We start from the raw sequence: 17,002 nt of genomic DNA, 5'->3' as shown, positions 1-17,002 counted from the left end.
TTGTGACAAACTAATTTCTTTAAGTTACATAACAAATAGTTTATTGCTTTCTTCTCTGTTCAAAATTAGTGTCAAGCTACAAGAAAGCATGTGTAAAATTAATATAACACTATATATATAGTTACTTTCTAACAACACAAAGCAGCTTAGTTCATTCAATACTAAACCAGATAATGAAAACTAGTCTAAATCAAATGTTTCCCTTAAAGGCAGTTTAAATGTTGGATTTCACTTCTGTGCTCAGGGATCATTTGACAACGAGTTAATCTAAAATTAAAGCTCTGGAAGTCTAAATCCAATAGAGCACCTGACGAAACCACAAGGATGAGCTTCATATGTGGAAGATCTATACACTGACCCTCCAGGAACTACTTGATCTACTGCCAGAAACCTATAGTGGACAGAGGTGAGTCCCAACAGAGTTGTGTGGTTTTCATCTTCTGGTAAACATGCGCAGATTACATTTTTCCCTGACTAACCTTTGAACCCTTTATTGTGAAGTATTTGCGGTACTGTAAATGCAGTACTTGTGTGCAACAACAAGTGTGCATGTTAATAATCCGCTTTCTCTATTTTTGTATTCTTACACTACTTTTAGCTTTTAACCTATAATTTTGCTATTTTTAACTTCTAACTTTTAGATACTTTGAGTAAGACATTTGCTCTTTTTAGATTTTAGCTTGCATTTTTGCTATTTTTAGCTTCTGTTTAGCTTGTGTTTTGTTGATTTTAGCCAGTGTTTTGATTTTGTTGGCTTTTAGACTTTGGACAAAACCTCAATGTTCTTTTAAAGAAATACTTTTTTTTTAAAAAAATCTGATTATTTGAAATGTCTGCTAGATATGAACTTATGCACATACAGTATATACATTATATTATTACAGTATACATTATCTGTAAGTAAGGTTTATAGCTGCTCTACATCTCCTCACCATTTTTAAATAATACAAACATTTGCTCCTGGATAATATCCAAACTCATGCATCCTCAACAGACCTCACAGTCAGGAGTTGTGTTATAATGACACCTTTTGTTGTCATCAGCCATTACAAAAATGCTGTACTGGCTTTTGAGGAAAAAAAAAAACTAAAGACTGTGAAATGGAGCGCACAAGGAAAGATGGAGCTCCACATGTTCGTGGCCCGTTGAATAATGCATCTTTTTATTTGTGAGAAGATGAGACTTCCAGCGTGTGCAGGATCCTTCAGTCTGATGTTGTCAGGCGAGACTCGCCTCAGGTTCATCAGCATTCCCAAAGACGAAGCACAACTATGAGTGTGCATTATGCAAAATCAATCAGTTCTGCATTTTCTTGCGTGTTCGCCAACTTAATTCCATTCCCTAATGCCCTGTTGTCACGACAACTTTATTGCATATTTCCATCACTTTCCAAAAATAAAAAAAGGGAAGAGAGTGACTGATGAGGACTTGCTGTGCATCAAATCTGTAGCTTAAAGGCTTTTCATTTTAATATGCACTGTGACAGAGTATGAACAATAATTTAAATGTATCAGGTTTTCATTAAAAAACACCTTCTTTTCTGTCTTTTTCCACTCCAATTTATATGCTGCACATGACATGCATGTATGTAAAACCCAAAGCATGCTTTTGATTTTATCAAAACATTTTGAAATTACTGACAAAAAATAGGAGAAACCTTTGATACTGTCAGTCAAATTCCCAAGGGTGAGAGATGACACATGACATGAGACAAAACAACACACTCTCACATGCAGAGGACAAGCTTCAGCTTCTGTTGATTGGCTTACCTTCAGTCCTCCAACAGATGGGTTTTTATTACAGTTTCGTGTGCCGATGTGCCAACCTGCACCCAGAAAATTGGCATGTGCTCCAAACAGGCCTTCTGGCAAATTCACACAAGGGCTCCGGTGTGGTGTGCCAGGCTGAGCAAAATCATTTTAAGAGAAGACAGAGACTCAACCACCAAGGTTCCAAATTTACTGGGATAATAAAACACAGAGCAAAAAGGTCATTTCAGCCAAATCTCAAAAGGTGTGGTTTTAAATTTTCTTAAAGGAGCTTTAGCATTCAAGATCCAGCTCTGCCCATTTTGGCCAATATGAGGGATGTTGTTAAAACATGTCATACCCAAAGACTGTAAATATAGGTAGACCTTGGACCAGAAGCCAGAAGTTGAAGCCAGAACAGGACCAGCTTCCCTGCAGGCTGGTTCCAGTACAAGTTTTAAGTCCCACCTCCTCTATGTAGATCATCGGAAATTGGGCTTGTTCAAAAATAAAAATACACCTCAGAATTTTTGTTTCAGGTGTTGACTCGTGTAGATTCACATCGATCTTACACTGTTGCTGTATGTTCACATATTTTTTTTTCTAACATGTTCAGCTGTAATCACGTCATATGTTCTTAATAGAAAGCTAATGTAAGACCATGATAATGTGCGGGGTAGTAGGCAGCATCAACACTGTACAGATGCTGGTTCAAAAAATACAACATGGCAGCTCCATTAAAATGGTTCCTCCCAGCTTCAATTCCCAACAATGAGAGAAGGCAGGAACAGTTGGTCAATCAGTATAATATGGTCATGCCTGAAACCTAAATGATTGAAATAATGTCAACAGTAAAGCAGTAAAATTATTCTGTTTTGTTAGAATACATTTTTAAAAACTGCTGTCATACATTCCTATCCGTCTCTATAGTGTATGTAAACAAAAACCACATTGTAGAAGGGATTTTTTTCATAACACCGGTATGAAGTTTAAAATGTGAATAAAAACAGAAGGCAATGATTTGTAAATCTCATTTACCCATACTTTATTCACAATGAAAAATAGTTAAAATGAAAATATTTGCTCCTTTTTTGGAAAAAGTTTTGAACTTTATGGCAGCAACACGTCTAAATACAGTAGAGACATGGCCAACAAAAAGCAGTGAAAATAGTTGGCACAAAAGAGGAAAAAGCTGGAGGAGCAATTTGCAAAGAATTAGGTTAATTAGCAGCTGGTCAGTAAAAGATTTGGGTATAAAATGATCATTTTATGGAGGCGGAATCTCTCAGAAGTAAAGATGGGAAGCGATATACCAGTCTGTGAGATAAATGTGTCTAAAAATATTTGCATTTATTTAATTTTTACCCAACATCCAAACTGTTTTCGAAACTGGTGTTATATAAAAAAAAGTTTCTCTCAAATCCTCATTAAAATTTAAAATAAAAATGTTATGATGCAACTGTGAGCCATATGGGATGAAATAGAGAAGAAGACATTTTGAATCTGGGCAGCAGTCACGGTGGTCCAGTATAATGAATACAAATGATGCCTCATGTGCAAATTGGAACCACTGGAAATGTGACCCACAGTCGTGGCACTAAAACCTTTTTATATTACACAAAATAAAATGGTTTGTTGAATATTGAACAGAACGGCGCAGGAATAAAACATACACGGTGTTTGATTATGTCAACTTTTATTTATTTATTTACAGGTATTTCATCAGTACGCAAAATGGACTCAAATTAAAGTCATTTTGTGAAATGTCAGTAAAATGTCAAAGAAAGGCACTATTTCCCCCAGTGAGGCTTGTTAAGCATGTAGTGAAAGCACAGTCCTCCCTTTTGTTCATCATACTCTCTCATCCATTTTATTTAGCATTTTTGTAAACACTTTGCCATTTGATTCATGATAACAGCTATAGTCTCTCGGAAAATGATAACAAAGCTACATTTCCTCATCAGAGAATAGTGATTACTCAAATGTGATGAACAGGGTGCACCCACATCTTTCATCTAAATGTCAACTTTAAGAAGCTCTGCCATAACTCACTCTACCTGAACAATGCTGACTATAAAAGGATGAGATACACATCTGGTTGAATGACTGCTATTTTTTATCACCCATCATTGAAGGCAAACGCAGGGAGATAATGTTTTAGCCCATGTCTGTGTGTGTTAGTTTTTTCTGTGCTGTTAGCAAAATATCTCATGAACCACTGAAGGAAATCCATCAGAAAGTAATCACTGGATGTTCGTCTACAACTGATTAACTTCTGGAGTCAACCCGATTCAAGATGGCTGCCACAGCTAACTGACCTTAGCCTACACAAAAATGTTATGCTATGGTAAAATTTATTGTGGTATTAGATGATACACATACCCTCAGCTCTAACAGATCATGCAAGATATTACAATATTGCATGAGATTGTATCTACTGTTATTTTCATGGTTTTAACAAAATGGTTACAACTCCATTATTTCTCAATGCAGGATGATCTTCATCTAATACTCTGGTGGGAAAAGAGAGGGCTGATAAACCTTTAATTATTATACTATAAACATTTACCTATAAATATGACCCCATATTAATGTTCTCAGTGCTAACAGGATGCTGCATGTTCGAATGTATGCCCTTATTCATGTGGACAGTCCACACTCTTACAGGGTAGGAAAATTAAATTTTAACAATACTGTAAGACCCGGCGATGAACTGTCCACATTTTCTTGCTAAGGCAAGCTTCCTGTAGGTTGAAAGATTTGCCCTTCCTGTCTTCATGTCTTTAAGTCATGCCTTTCTGTGTAATAAGCTGCGGACACCTCCCCACAGTGTTTGCATTAGATATGTGCTAAATGTGGCCATAAAAACGTCTCGCTTTGACAACACCATTAGAACAGATGAGGAGCAATGAAAGGTGAAACAGAGGTGATCATTTCCAAAGGCCCGCCGCCAACATTCTGATTGGCCTTAGGTTTCAGGTAATGACCTGCCACTGCGACTAATCTATTGCAGAGCGGAAGCAGAAGACACCTTCCTCGTCTTGTTTCTCTTCCTCTTCCTTCAGTATGAGAGGACCTGGTTGGATTATCAGAGACTCGTAGGCTCTCTGAAGTTCAGCAGGAATGATGTGGAGGTCACTGCTAGGTTACAGGCTGCAAAGTAAAATAAAAGTTATGCTTGCTGTTTATTCAGAGCAGTGAAGTGAGTGTATGTTTAAAAGCAATTTAATAGGTGATGGCTGAACTGCTTTTCCAAATGTGTAAATCTTTCCACCTTTAACTGGGCAGCAGATTTCACTGTTCAATTGACTGATCCCCACTGAAATGTTGCTTTTTAGAACAACACCTTTCCAAAAAAGTTGGGTTTATGAGCTCTAGAAATTATTACATTCACTTCTTTATTCACATTTCACACAACATTGCAATTTTTTCAGAATTAGGATTGTTTATCAGCAACAGTTTAAAGAGCTGTTTTTAACAGTCCAAAGGACATTGTGTAATTATACAACAGTACCCTGACAACAACAACAACAACAACAACAAAAATACATTTAAAACCTGCATTCTAAGCTAACTAGATAACCAACACATTTTTAGTATACAGCTTTTTAAAACAAACTCTTACAAGACCTGTAGATTTCATGTGGCAATGTATAAAATGATTTGCATAATTCAAATACAACAGATGGTGTTAGGATTAATGATGCGTGAGCAAGTTGTAACAAAACATATTGATCCTGTGGTTTCTTTCAGAGAAGATCAGTAAACTGTGTTGAAAGTGAGGACAGGTCAGAGGAGAAGAAGCACTGAAACACAGATATCGATTGAGTGATTGATTGATTAATTGCTGAAGTGCTGGGAAGAAAACTGACGCACAGATAACAAACCATGCAGGTGTGCAAACAAAGACAAACACTAAAGAGCAATTTGGAGGTGGATGGCTGTTTGCAGCTCAAGGAGGCAGCACGTCGTGGAAACCAGGAATTATTTTTACCACGGCTTAACTACAGTTTAATAGAAAACAGGAACTTATTGAAATACATCAAGTCAGCACAAGCAGCATAAAAGAGACAAACAAAATCTAGCACAGTCCATGCAGGAAGGAAAAATAACCAAAATCCTGTTACTTTAACAGATCTGACTCAAAGGTTCATCACTAATGAGAACATTTCTCTTTTTTATGTCTTTTTTGTTACACTTTTTTTCTTTAACATAAAGAAAAAGCAACTTATAGCATCCATTATGTCTCATAATGGGCACAATTCCTTTATATGACCTTTAAAAAGTCTTTCTTTTACCCCTTTTGTTGTGGGAACACAAGCAACCTAACACAAGTGTAAAAGCCAAAGCCCGGATCCTCCCTGGACATATGAAAAGAGTATAATATTTCATAAACCCCAAGAGAGGACTGCAGTGAGGTCAGGCAGGGTTGAACTTTCTCAGCCTGCAGCTACTGTGACACTTTAGAGTTTAAAGGAGACAAATTTATCCCTGCCCATCCTGTCAGAGCTTTAGCTTGTTAAAACTTTCAAATGTAAATATTAAATTGGGCATACAGTAAAAATAGTAGCAGCTGTCAAAATCTCTCTGAAAATGTGCATCTTTACTGTCTAAAAGAATATATTTCATACACAATCATGCAGTTGTGTCTAGTTTTGTGGGTATGGTGTTCCCACGTTGCCTACCCCCGGGAGATTGAAAGTAGCAGACAAAACAGAACAACCAGAGATTCAAAGTTTATATGGAAATACACCACATTGTCTTTTTGAAAGACTGGTTTCTGATCCTGTTATGATGTGGCCACTTTCCGCGGTCAAAGGAGTGACGACAGAAGGACACGACGGAAAAAAATGTCACGAATCCACAGTTACCCATATCTGTGATTTGACTGTGTTCCTTTCCTCCACATATTTTATGTTTACATTTGCCATAAAATAAATTAAAGCCATTTAAAACTTTAAAACTACAGTTTATTCTGCTGCCAGCAGAGGGTGCAGTGGCCTTCCTGCCCTGCGTGACCACAGATGACCTGCAGCCTCTACATATGCACTCACACCCCGGGGCAGCGGCGTCAACAACACAGTTGCACAACAAAAAGATGGAGACAAGTTTCATCTAAAATCTGTCCGTGACACAGAATACAATTCTGAGATGTTTCTACAACCATAATCAGTGCGTAGCTATTCTAAGCACATTCCTGCGGAGTCGTGACCACAAACAACACAGATGAGGGGCTGAGGAGCACTGTGTGATGACTCAACTCTGTGTGTGTGTGTGTGTGTGTGTGTGTGTGTGTGTGTGTCTGCATACCAAGCAGCTAATTCTGTGGCCTTCGCTCAACTGAATGTTTTCACATAAAAGGCCTCAAACAGTGCAACACCTGAAAGTGCTACAGGGTGACTGATGAACAAGAAAGGACAATCAAAAAGCCTTTTTTAGGCAAGAAACAAAGGTTTTCATGTCATAAAACCATGGTAACAATTATTAAAAGTCGTACAAACTGCTATCAGCTTTCTCCGGCTTCATTTATCAAAGAAATATCATGATTGTGAGCAGCTTTAACATGCTTTTCTGTCTTGCTTCGCTATATCACGGGTTATTTGTCTTGTAGGAATGCATATTGCACTCTGCCTTGCATGCCAAAGTTTCAAACAAAAATCTCTGACGACCTGTTAACACTTGTGTTAGGGAAGACTCTGAGCTACCACTACACTAAATTTTAGCTCAGTATTTGTAAAACTGGCTGAGCTGTTTTTGTGTTGTCTGTTGTTAAATGTGCAAAATCAGGACAGTGTCAGGACCGTGCAATTTATACAGAAAAAACAAACAAACATTTGAGCATGTAATTTAGACTAAAAAGCGCAGTTTTTTTTAAGTGAGGTTCTGTGGAAAGAATATGAACAGCTAGTATCTTACCTGTTGCAGATACCTGTTTGAATAACTTAGTTTTGGAGAAATTAAGTTTACTCTGATCAGAATTACAATCGAACAGATAGTCTGAGTGGAGCAAAGACCAAAACAAAATGCTGCTCTTTTAAAATTGCTCCAAACTCAAACATTTATCAGCAGTTCATGCAAACACTATTTTATAAACATTCACATCCCACTCAGTTTCATTTTAAATATGAGTTAAACATTGCTTTTAGTTTACTGATATTTTACATAATGGTCAAACCTTTGGATTCAGAAGTACACTGAACTGTGTGGACACATTTATATACTTTTACTTCTATTTTTAATTTTTTTTTTTTTTACAAGTTTTCAAGGTTGAAGTTTAATTTATTTTGCGGGAATATGTTGGAATTGCAATTTGAACATAAAGTCTGACAGATCACAAGTGTTTTCGCACTGAAATCTAACGGCTTCTGTTCTGTGTGTTTGTTTTTGAAGGATCTTGTTCCAGTACGCTTCAGCTGAGAGGGAACAAATTAGAGGCCCACCAATCACTTTAAAGTGGCAGCCTTGTCAGTTCTTCTGTGAAAATTCACTTTGAGGTCTCATTCAGCTGCAGTCTTACACATTTCTGCTTTAACCAGCAAATGACGAGGCTTCTATAAGATGTGATAAAACTCATAAATAAACATTTTAACAAGTCTCCTCAGTTGGCCTGTTCTCACATCCATTGCCTGTCCAGCTCCATCAAACAGCCAAACCCAGCAGGGTTAATCAGTGTCACTAATGGATACCGAGCTGCCGGGAGACATGGCCATTACAAGTGGGAGGAGGGATCATCGTCAGAAGGATATCAAATTAAACATTGTTTATGGTTAAAAAACAAAGAATGAAACAGGATTCTTTATTGGACAAGCAAATCTAAGAAAATCAGGTATAAATTTTATATATGTTGCTTTAACAATATTTTGATGTATAGTACAAGTATGAACAATTAATATCTTACCTATTTGAGACAGATTTGGACCAGATCTGACCAGACTGCTGAGCTAATGGCTAGTCTGAACAGGGCTAAGACTGAAGTGGGTTGCTGCCAACTTAAAACCGTCCCGAGCTCAAAACATTCACAACATCTCAATTGATCTTGTGAATGCTATTTTAAGAACCTTCGTGTTTTGCTTTATTTGTACATTACATGATTTTTGACATAAAATTCTGTTATTCACAAATGCAAATAGTGGTGGCAGCAGCAGCTAGCTTTAGCACTTCTATGCAGTTTGGGACACTTTTGGCAGGATTTTTTTATAGTTTCTGTCGTAATAACATGCAATGCAATGATGTAAATGTTTATAAAATAGTGTTTGTCTGAATCACTAAAGTTTTTAGGATTGGAGTAGTAAGAAGATTAGAGTATTCCACTTTGGTCTTGGGCCTACTTGAACAAGCCATTAGCTCATCTGGTCAGAATTAAATTCTATTTTGTCAAAAAGAGGACATTCAAAGAACTATCTTTAACAGGTATGATATTAACTGTTCATAACCTTTCCACAGAACCTCACTTCCACAAAAGTTTGAACTGAAACTTCAGAATTACACACATTTCAGGTAATTATAATAAAACTTAGTTGTGAAAAAGACTTATTACTCAGAATAAATTCCTTCTGCGCACAGAAGGAAGGAGGAATTTTGTTAGTTTTAAAATCCTCATTAAATGAAAACAACAAAAGCACAATGAATTTCAAAATACATTGAGGGAAATATTATTAACAAAAATGATAAATTTTTGCCCATTTGTTTAATTTATGAGCCATTAATTATTGGTGATTGCACAGGGAAATTAGGAAAGGATAAGTCAAGCTACATGTAGCTCAGTTTCAAATTAACATTCAAGAAAAGCCCTTTAAGCAAGGCCTATCTATCAATTAAACTGATGTCTCATCAGTTAAAGGTTATTTATACAGCATACTGTATGCTTTAGGTGCTCAGTGTTGTGTATGGCAATAAGCCTCCGAGACAAATCAATCACAGCACCGTTTGTTGAATCATGATAGAGCTTGGTCAGTCATGGCCAAATTAGCTTTATGCTGCTTTCTGGAAGAATTGTGTAACAAATTTAAGGCCTAGTGTGTATTAAAGGAATTTTGAAAAATGATGGAGTTATACCCATTCCTGGATAAAAAAAGAAATGTTGTCTAAAACAATTAGTTTTATAGGACTGACTATATTGACCAAAAACTTAAAAAAAACCAACACACGTAATGCTTTATTTTATTTCTATTTTTGCTCAGGTTACACACCTCAATTTTAAAACAAAGCATATAATTTAGATTCAACTTATCTTGGTCGATTCTCCCAAAAGCAACCAAAGCTCTTTTCACACTCTGTTTGATTTGGCGTGTTTACACCTTGTCTGTTAATTCTGCACAGCGAGACATCCTGGTAGGGATTATTCCTGGCTTCTTAAAAGGAGAAATCCAATACGTGTCATATGACCATGTGAACCAGCAGAAATGTGACTGTCTCTCACTGTATGTGATATTTGAGAGCCCTGAGTTTGGTAATATTTACAGTACATTCACACAACTTTTGCTATTTGAGCTTCATTACCCAAACATATCAAGTAATAGTTAGAAGGCCATAGACTGTGTTGAATTGTGAACAGTTACTCGTAAAGTGAAGAAGTTATAAAACCGCAGATCATTGTTTCGTAGAACCCTCTGAAGGTGGTTAGGTTTGAATCCAAATGCAGGCAGTGCACAGAGGAACTCAAAGAAAAACTAATTTAGTAAAAGGCTGACATGGCAACAACAACAAAAAAAAAGACCAGAGTTGCAATGAACACGAGGGGTGAGACACGCAGAAAACCAGACAGCACATGAGAGCCACAATAAACCAGAGGGCAAGTGAAGGAGATGAACCGGTTTTAAAGGCTGAGGGTGATTGCAGGTGGACACATGTGACTGGAACGAGGGACAGGTGTGGTTGGTTAAGGCAGGCTGACAGATACTGAGCAGAGGAAAGGTGAATGATGACAGGGAACACAAAGGGCACAGGGACCAAAAACCATACAAAGATTTACAACAACAAAACTAAACATAAGGACAACCAAATAACAGAATAAAAGAAATAATAAACCCAAAGATACCCAAATCCTGACACAGAAAAATTAAGAGGAACGTCAAGAGTCCAATCAAGGATTTCAAAAATTGCAAAAAATAGCTCCCAAAAAGAGCAAACAGATTATTACAGTTTGTGAATGTCGACTTATGTTGTAACTCAAGAGAAAGCATTGGTAAAACAAATTATAATCATACGGTGACAAATCCAGGAGTTGTTAAAGGTAAATAATGTATTCTGCAGGGACCAAGTCAATCACCCCGATCAACTGTGCTGAACATAAAAATAAAGGCAGAAAGGAAAACAAATAAGATCTGATAACATTTGCAGTTTGGGTCTTGAAAATCCGAACATCGGGGACACTTTAGGTTTTATTGTTTTATCCTGTAGATTTAGGCTCTCGTTCCTTGCACAAAGGTGTCCCCTCCCCACAAAAAATATGGTGATGTTTATTTGTTCATTTATATTTTAACTCCTGAACTAAATGATAAAGATAATAATAATCCTAATAAAACTAGCTATAACAGACAAAGCCCCTCCTCTAATCTGAATATGAGTTGTTTGAGATTAAAGCCAACAATCTTCAGTTCTAACAGGAACTTTCTGAGCTGATTTTCCAGTTTAAACCACCAGACAACGAGTAGCTTCATCTGGAGCCACATTTCACTAAAACATGGGAACAAACTGCAGTGCAGCGCATTGGGTAACAGAAATTGAGTTAAGTGACAGATAACTTGATTGCCAAACACCTGTAGACTGGCAATTTCACTGAAGATCACCTGATCTGTTATTTGGGAGATTGTCCCAAAGTTCACACATATTTCTAAGTTTATTCACTTTTTAAGTTACTTCTTGATCATACTTTTCTTGCCTTTAGAGCAGGGGTGGGCAATCAGGCTTCTGCAGAACATGAAACGGTAGTTAAACCACTGAATTGGGTGTGTTGGAGCAAGGAAACAAGGAAAACATGCAGGATAGTGGCCCTTGAGGACCAAGATTGCCCACCCCTGCTTTAGAGTATTTTGTTAACAATCTGTCATGCAGCTCCTCTTGCCAAGAAAAACTCTTAAGTTTTATGTTATGTGGTGAAAAGTAAAAATGACCATTGTCCACAAAATAACCATTTGGTTTAGAGTTACTGACATATTTATTGAGCAAATCTCAGTAATATTTTTGCCAAAGTTCCCAGATTTAATTATAGTCTTTGTGTCCTTCATCCTTCAGAGTGGACAGCCCAATATTACGATGTGCGTATTTTATTTTCTGCACCACTCTTTTCTGTTTTCTCTCCTCTAAGGTTATCATTTCTCCCTGATGGGTGCCACCACGTCAGACTGTCACTGCCTCTTTATGGTTTTTCTCAGCGCTGGCACCTCCCTGCCTGTGACACACTATCATTTTCCCCTCCAGCAGTTTTCAATTTAGATTGTTAAAACCAGCATGTTCTTCATAGACAGGAGGGAAGTAAATAAATCTTAAAGGCTGCTGTGAAAGCAGTGACTGTTTCTCTGTAAAGCGTTTCCATTTGATCCGGTGTCAAGAGTCAGATTGGTCCAACGATCCCATTAGTCTGGCACGAGCTCTTACATGGTCTTGTCTGTGTTTTTGTTGTTTGGTTTTCTTTTGTCTTATTTGTCCCCAGTGAAAATGTATATCTTTTTCAAAGAGTAAAAAGTGTCTGCTTCATTTTAGGTAAAAGGATGTTTTAAACTAAGGTAATTTTATCATGCTATGGGATGGAGTTATGGCTGTATTGGTCAAACCTTGTAAATGACGTTTAGTGCAATCTGTTAACACTCAGAGTATGTGTTGATGACGACTCTCAGCTACTACCCCACCAAATTATAGCTCAATATATGTAAAATTGACTAAGCTATAGCCATTTTTTAGTCAAAACGTAGTGCAAAGATTTTAAACAAATATCTTGTACAATCTATAAGCGATCAACATATGTAATAGTGATTAATCTTAGCTACCAAATTTGATGTCGATATCTGTAGAAATGATTAAGTTAAAGTCAGTTGGCAACCATCTTCTATTAAAGTTGAGTCCAAAAGTTATTCAGTTGGAGATGTATATCCAATGATTACTTTCTGCAAGTTTTATTAAAATTTGTGTCGTGGTTCATAAGAAAATTTTGTAAGACATGGATACACACACGCCTACACAACACATGAGCAAAAACATCATCATCCATCTTCATCTTTTAACAGCGTGTGATAATGAGACACTTTAAGGGCAAGCTCAAAAATTGCATTGTATCTTGTTGCGCTACTTTACTTTTAGTCCCACTTCATTTCCTAGAAACTTGTCTGTGTTACATCTCCATTTGTCTGCAACTCTTCCAAGCCCCCCTCGACTCTGCAGAACCAACTCTACTCCACTCATCCTGTAATGAACAAGAAGAGAAGTCATCAGGTTGCTAATTTTCACCCACAGAGCCTCACTCCTGGGCTTTGCACAAAAGAGGCAGCACCTGCTTGAACTCAATTCATTTTCAGCAGAGCCGCCCTGCTTGTTTGACTGAGACGAAGCGGGGCATAACATGATACCAGCTTCGGCACTCATTATTCAAAAGACCCCCAGAGAGACGGCTTTCTGTCCCAGGCCGACCTTTGCTGGTTCTCTGCAGACCTGATTTAGAGAGGTGCCAGAACAGCTGATCCAGTCTCACCGAAAATAAAATGAGTACAAGCAGGTGTTGCCCTTTTTGAAAAGCCCATGATTCTCACACACAGGGAGTGAATTATTAGTCCTGGTCATTAATTAATAGCTGTTTGTTTTCTCGCAGGCCAATGGTCACAGTCCTTTGTTCAGAGGTACTCCATGCTTTCATGCTGGGGTTGTGATCTAAAGTCTGGTACACAGAGGAAATACCAATAATAAGCTTGTTTGTTGTATCTCTACAACTGGCTATTTGATTTTTATTTGCTCAGTTAATGTCTGCCCTAAAACTGAAGACTATTGACAAGGGTACCCTAAGGTGTTTTGGCTCAACAATAAAATGTCTTCAAACTAACTGATTGAAGCCATTTTCATCATAGTTAAACATTTCTTAGCAGGACATAAAGCTTACCAAAAAATTAAAGGCTTAAAATCTTTTGTGCCATGTGTTCTGCAAAGCAGAAATCCTCAGTCTGTCTTTCTAATTTGGCTCTCAATGTTTTTTGTAACTGGTGGTGGTTATCTTTCAACAAACAGAACAACATTTTTTTTGGAAAACTTTATTACAAACTTTTATTTCTGTTGGGACAAAATAAAAGAAACATTTTTCTTGACTACTCTGCTGGTTTTAGACATCAATAGGGCCTTTCGTTTGGCACAAAGAGGGTTCCTCCCTTGTGTTTGTCAATGGTGTATAAAATGATGACAAGTGAAGATGTCTGCTGTCGTAACAAAAGCTCCTCAGGGAGAGAGGCAATAGCAACAATGCCAACCCAGTAAAATTACCCAACTTCTGTTATTGATTATTAACTAAATAAGATCATTTGTCTCTTTTAAACACAGAGTTGAAGTTAGGTTTGATCAGGTGCTGTGAGCAGGAAAATTGATTACTGTTGGCATAGTGCATTTGATTTATTATTAATTTAAGCCTCTGTAGACCAAATGGTATGAGCTTCCAGACTACAAATTGATGATCACTGAGCTTGTGGAGGGATTATGTATCCTCTCTGTCCCGGGAACACCTTGGGATCACCCAGGAGGAGCTGGAGAGTGTCACTGGAGAAAGGGATGTCTGGGTTTCTCTCCTGGACCTGTTGCTTCCATAACCTGACCACGGATAAGCAGTAGAAGATGGATGGATGGATGGATGGATGGATGGATGGATGGATGGATGGATGGATGGATGGATGGATGGATGGATGGATGGATGGATGGATGGATGGATGAGCTTGTGGCTGGTTTGTTGGCATTGTTATCAGTCTGAAATATATTTTACAAAGCCCAGATGACAGTGCTGTTTAAAAATGACTTCATAATGTCTGATGATAAGCAGTTGCAATACTTTAATGAATCTGGTGATCACTGACTAAACAGCAGGGCAGATGGATAAACTCCAAGAAGATTCCAGTGATTTTATTTGTGTGCAAGCCAAAGAGATGGAACAGCTCAGAGTGGTTTTACACTGAAAGGGTTATTAAATTCAAGCTGCCAGAGTATAGTTCTGTCCCAGATGTTTCCACCTGATCATAGCTGGTGTGCATTTAGCAATTTACACATTTGTTTTGTTATATCTGTTCTACATGACCTGCGATGGACTTGCGACCTGTCCAGGGTGTCCCCCGCCTCTCGCACAGTGACTGCTGGGGATAGGCACCAGCTCCTCACGACCTGGAATGGAGAAGCGGGTAAAGAAAATGGATGGATGTTCTACATGACATCTAGCCTCAGACCCATTCAGACCTAGTGCTAAATTTCATCCTGAATGATCCAATTGCTATCAGAAAGCATTAACTACAAATGTAAATGGCCTCAATACACATTAAAACTGTCCTTACTCAGACCAACTTCAGAGGAAGTCTGGACCTTTTTTTATCTACATATGTTTAATAGTCTGAACACACTCCATCCTGAGCACTACCATGAAAGCACCTAATGAACTGACATGACCCCACAAGCTGCAGATTCATTAATTCAACTTCTCAAAGTAAAAAACTTAAAAATAAAAATCTGCTTAGCTACCGGCTGATTAAAGAAAATTAAACACGAATCCTTGTGAATATTCTTAAAACCTGGCTTTTTGTTTGTTTGTTGTTTTGTTTGTTTGTTTGTTTGTTTGTTTGTTTGTTTGTTTGTTTCTTTGTTTTATTTGTTTGGGGGCTAAAAGACTCAATGAACTATTTATCAAAATCATTCTTAATAAAAATGTCTGTTTTGTCAGAATTTTATCTGTTAGAATTACTTGCGCCATACTTTTGGTTGGGTTTCATGAAAATGCTGAATAAATTCAATTCAATTAAACTTAGACAATATTTAAAGGAAGGCGTACTGCCTGCCACTTTGCATCCCAAAGTTTTAATTAAAAACCTCAGGCAATCTATTAGTGCTCAGAATATGTGTTGGGAATAACTCTCAGCTACTACCACGCCAAATATTAGCTCAAAATCTGTAAAACTGACTGAGTTAGTCAATTTTGTGTTTTTTTATGTTTGATTCACCATGGTGATCATCTTGATTTGAACTGACAACAAAAGTTAATCACTTGTAAAGGTACATTCAGTTATCACTTTCTGGGAGCTGTTGTAAAATCCAATTCTGGTTCATGATATATTTTGCAAACAGACAAACAAATGAACACATGCAGACACACACAGGTGCACAGCTGCCTGCCTTTCATCGCGGCATGCAATTATAAAAGGAGTGATTTCCTTCTGTCTGCCTCCAGGTAAAAAGATGAATTGCCTCTAATTGTTTTATTGCTGATGTAACTTTAGTGGAAAATTGAAGTTTTGACATGCAACTAGCATCTTCAGTATGAGGCAATCCAACTTTAATTCCTCTTGGCCCAAACTTGAGAATCGCTGTCAGAACTCTGAGCCTGAGGTGAAGATTAAACAAAGTTTACCTGTCACTGCAGGATTCACGTTTGAAAAGGCACTACCATGTGCAACAAAAACTGTTTGTGTAATTTGTGTTCAGTCTACAGTTTAAGCAGGATAAAAGATTAAAGGCCTATTTCTCTTAAAGACATAGTTGTTATCTTTTGATGTGGGGTTTGGTGGAAAGGTTGTGAAATAATTAATAACTTACTTTTAAATAAGTTTTGATTAAGCTGAAATCTTTTGACTGAACCAACAAGCTAATTGCTAGTCATAGAGTAAAGACCAAAGTGTTTTTTTAAAATAACTTCTATTTAAGTTTTTACACCAGTTTTCTTGGAAGCTATATTTAGAAACCTTTACACTGCTGTCAGTTTAGCGTTGTCTGGTTTGTTTTGGCAGAAATATTATGATATTCCTGCAGGAAGTGCTCCAGGCTGCACCAGAAGTGCTAGTTGTTGCTCTTGCTATTTGCACTTGAAAGAATCATAAAATCCTGTGTAAGTCATTGTGTAATGGAAATTAGTGGTAATGTAGCGGTTTATAAAATAGCATTCGCATGAACCGCTATGAAGGTTTTAGGATTGAAGTTGCTTTAAGGTGGCAGAATTTTTTTTTTTTTAACTGCGTTCCGTTTACCCTGGAAGTAGGAATTCAGTTTTGAGATTGATGATAGACTCAACTTTACCGTGTTCCAGTTGCAAC

Source organism: Kryptolebias marmoratus, linkage group LG4 (genome assembly GCF_001649575.2).
Source record: "Kryptolebias marmoratus isolate JLee-2015 linkage group LG4, ASM164957v2, whole genome shotgun sequence".
Classification (NCBI taxonomy): Eukaryota; Metazoa; Chordata; class Actinopteri; order Cyprinodontiformes; family Rivulidae; genus Kryptolebias; species Kryptolebias marmoratus.
This window is presented reverse-complemented; position numbering follows the sequence as displayed.